We start from the raw sequence: 4,477 nt of genomic DNA, 5'->3' as shown, positions 1-4,477 counted from the left end.
GTGGAAACCTCTTCCTCTTCCTTCAGGAAACTGGCGGAGAAGGGCGGTCAGGCTACGTTTGCGGGTAACCCGGGCGATAGGAGAGAGTGAAATTGATCTGGTGAGAAGAGGGACCAGCGGGCCGGCCTGGAATTCAGTCTTCTGCTACCTGATGTATTTCTAGGTTCTTGGGTTTTTTGGTCCGTCATACGAGAAATAATTGTTCCGGCCCCCGCCAGCCAGTGACGCCACTCGTCCATGCCAATTTGACCGCCAGAAGCTCTCGATTTCCGCAATGTCATATTCATTTCAATCAGCGGGAGTCAGGCGTCGAGAAGAAAAGGCGGCAGGATGGGGGGAACGTACTGAGTACATCAGTAGCCGCTTGATACATGACCACCCCCCACCCCACCCCCGACTATCAGATGGCGTCGACTTCCAATCCAGCGAACTGTCTCTTGGGTGTATCGGGCATAGATTAACGAGGATAGGCGCAGAGGTGAAGCGAATTCTTGAGGGTCTGGTAAGGCATCTGTGGCGGCGGAGGACCAGCTGAAGGGGACGTTTGGAGTGAGGTGAGAGCTGTGAGAGGGGCTGCCACCGGTTTTCAAACAACCGGCTGCTATCCCCAGACATCAAACGACGGTAAAAGAATTGAGTAGACAACCCAAGGAACTTTGTCAGCTGCTACCATCCGCGAAGCTCAACAACAAGACCCCAGGCGGCGACGGCGCAAAGACCCATGGATGGATCCATCTGGATGCTCCCCTGGCCGACAATGTATCCAAGAAAGGAGACTGATGGAGCATGGAAATGACCGCATTTCGCCTGCCTAACAAACAGCGACTTCTTCCAGGGCCGCTTGAAAGAACCCCCTGAAACATGGTGTACTGTGGTTCCTCCTTGGTCTTGGAGAAAATTAGAATATCTTAGCCCAAAGTAGACGAAGACATGCTTGTTAAGCAGTCCGAAGCAAACGTCGTTTACCAGAGCCGGAAAAGAACTGCGGGGGCGGTGCGAATCCGACGGTCCAAAAGTGCTCATCACCAAGGTATTCAATACGCCCATGTCCACGTCAACGAATGTGTTGAATGCCTGTCTTCCCCCCCGGCGACCCCCACCGAATATCTGCACCAGGGGAATACGGCCGTCTGCGGACAGGTCCCATTTTGTGAAGATGGTAGCCCCCTCCAGGAGTTCGAAGGCAGGACGAGATGAGGGGGAGGGGGAACCGATTCTTCACTGTGTATGTCGTTGAGGCCCGTCGGTCTCGCAGGCAGGGACTCAATGAGTTGTCCATTACGATCCCGACAAAAGACCTCGCCAGCAGGGGGAGGATGAGGGACGGATGATGCCAGCCGCCAGGGAGTCGGTAATTGATAGGTCCTCCATGCCTTCCTCTCTGGGGCGGACAGGGAGTATAGAACGACCTCGGGAGGAGGTGCTGGCGGGTAGAAAGATCTATGGCACAGTCATATGGACGGTGAGGAGGCAAAGAGGTCGCCTTCCGCCTTCGCCTTGCTGAAAACCATCCCTGAAATCGTGGGACTCTGGCGGGACCCCCATCAGATCAGGAGCCAACGTGGTGCGAGGGTCCTGGAACTGAGGAGCGGAGGCCGCTTGAGACAGACTTGTTGACCAGGGTCCGACTCAGCCAAAAGAGGATCCCGCGCCAGGTCTATGGTGGGGGGTTGGTGTGCCGCCGGAGCCAGGGATATCCGCCCAAAATTGAGTGGGATACGCGGAGAGTCCAAGAGGTGAAAACGTGATAGTTTCGTGGTGGTTTGCCGAGAGAAGCATCTGCACTGGAACAGTCCCTGATGAGTGACGGTCCCCAGCAAGGTGGACCCGTCCGGGCGTTGGCGGGGACAAGGCTGAGGCAGCGGAACCTTTCTCTCTCCAACTGCTGGGCCAGCTCTTCATTTATAAATGGGAGATGTCGGCGCCAGAGTCAATGAAGAGCGGCAAGGGAGTGGGAGCCCCCTGGGTAGCAGCAGGCGACCATTGGCAAGGGGGCGTTTCTTGAGGGACATTCGAGGTCCGGACCACCAGTAACATAATCCCTGCGCTACTGGTGCGACCCCACTGGTTTTGCGTGGACACCTGGCGAGACGAGATGTCCGTACTTGTGAGTTCGATGCAGCTCATCCAAGTGACAGGGATCTCATAATGACAAACCAGCTCGTCCTTAACATACTTCCTCAATACCCTGTAGGTAGGCGTCGCGCGGGCCTCGGTGTTCCATTTAATCGGGCGAGCGCCTGGTGCGAAATCAATAGAGTAGGTTAGCCACGGCGGTCCCCCCTTGGTGGAGGTTCAGGAGACCGCCCATTAGCATCTGGACCTGGGAAGGTGGGCCAAAAACCTTCCGGAGCGCAGCAGCGAGACCTCTGAAGGAGCTGCAAGCAGAGTTTTGGACGGTTCCCATTCAGGGCGGTGTCCCCACAGTGGCGGGTTGCCCTCCCCGGTGTGGTGATTGAAGGGGAACGCCACTTTTGGCCTCCTCAGAGCGAATGTTGTGTGGCTGCAGGGCGAACAGGATAGAGCAGTTCGTAATAACGGAACAGATCTCTGGGTTTCCCCGCAATAACGTTCCGGAGCCCCGAACTCGGGGTTCAGAACTGGACCAGGTGGGGTTGGTTGGAGTACGGCAGGCGGCGCTGTTCAGGTAGGTTCTTGGCCAGAATTTCCGTGAGAGCACAGCAAGTGAGCTGCTGGATCTGTAGAAGCTAATGCCGCTAATGTCGGCTCCTGGTTATCGCAGCCTGTTGTTGAGTGACAGTAGCCTTGGGTAACCTCGGCTGCGGTGGAAGCAAGCCAATGCCCTCGTGGTCGCTGGAGAATGTTCTCCACCCTCTCCAGGCGTAGCGCTGGCGAAGCGGTGTGGTTCGGGGTCCATGCTGTGGCCGATTGTACTGAAACGGGGCTTGTGAGGTCCCAAATGCAGCAAAACAGCAAGGGATTACTTAGTAAATTCTTTATTGAGGAACTCACAGCAGGCGAGAATGGCAAGGTGAGAAGAGAGGGAATAAGTCCTGAGTCAATCGGATCGGAGAGGTCTGGTGGCGACGAACATTGGAGCAGGGGGACAGACTGCCCCGGGGAAAACCTCCAAACAGCCAGGGAAACAGGCAGACAGCACAGAAAAACTGAGGCAGAACTCGTGGTCGGGGGACAAAAAGCTGAGGGTGATTACCAGGGCAGAGACAGCGAGCAGGTCAAAGGCAGGGAAGGGTCGGCAACGTGAGATCAGTCCGGACAAAATGCTGGAAGGACTTGCAATGACCGAAGAAACAATCGTGGCAAAGAGGTGTCTGGAGGTTTGGGGCTTAAATAAGTTGTTACTGAAGAGAGCAGGTGTGGAGGCGGGAGACCAATGGTAACTGATGAGGAGGCCGGGGCTGACAGGTGAGTGGGAAAGTTTACTGGGTGCAGGTAAGAGGGAAAAGCAGGCAGGGGACCGGAGTGGATTGTGACAGTTATGGGCAAATAAGATTGCTGTGATCGTTAGAAACCAAACGTGTAGAGTCATGAGGACTTTTAAACAGAAAAAATACGAACTACGAAAAAAAAACTAAATTGGTACTGTATCACAGGCATTTTATCCCTGGCAATGGCCTAACACTGACATTCCGGCTGAACAACCATTTAAAATATACAAGCTATAAACACTACCATCGATATCTTATTTCTTTTTTTTTTGTAGTATCTAGTTTTGGGATTGTATACCTTAGTAGTAGATCCTTGTTTGTAATAGTGACCAATATGAAGTTAAACATCATAGCCACGATCCTTACAGGTGAAAATGTTGTAATAAATTAAATTAGAAAACTTGCAGTAATATGAGGTTGAACTTATTGTGTGGAAAGGGAGGACAGGGGACAGCAAGGCAGAAAACAAAGTAGAAACGTGAAAAAATGTGGTGGTCAAATAAAAGCGAGTTGAAATAAAAGTTGAACAGGTGCAGGGTGAGCAATGTGTGCACCGGATGTAATCGATATGCTATCAGTTTTAGAAATCCAGCCCAAATAATTTGATTGGATACAGAGAATCATGTGATTTTGATACTATTATTTTATTGAGGGAATAAAAATGGGTGGTTCCAATTTGAGATTTATACCATTATAAAAGATATGTTTATTGAGCTGAAAAAACTAACTTTGCCTTTATGAAACGAAAACTGACTGAACTGAACTCTGAGAGTGCTCTGGTGCTTTTGAAATAACGAATGGAATTTATGAACACAAAATCCGTTTTTTGCAGAGGTCCAGGCTTAGTCCTCTAATCAAGATTCAGACTTCGGACACAAACACAGTACAGCTCATCTGTGAAACGCAGTGGAGTACTGTCATGGGCTTCTTATGAAATGGGCTCTTCATTTCATGAATGGAGGTTGTCAGACCTGGCTTAAGGAGGAATCAATGCAGATATATGACCGACCAAGCAGAACTTTATTTGGAGAACTTCCAACCTGAGTGAACACCAAGAAACACATGAA

Source organism: Larimichthys crocea, unplaced genomic scaffold (assembly GCF_000972845.2).
Source record: "Larimichthys crocea isolate SSNF unplaced genomic scaffold, L_crocea_2.0 scaffold457, whole genome shotgun sequence".
Taxonomy (NCBI): Eukaryota; Metazoa; Chordata; class Actinopteri; family Sciaenidae; genus Larimichthys; species Larimichthys crocea.
This window is presented reverse-complemented; position numbering follows the sequence as displayed.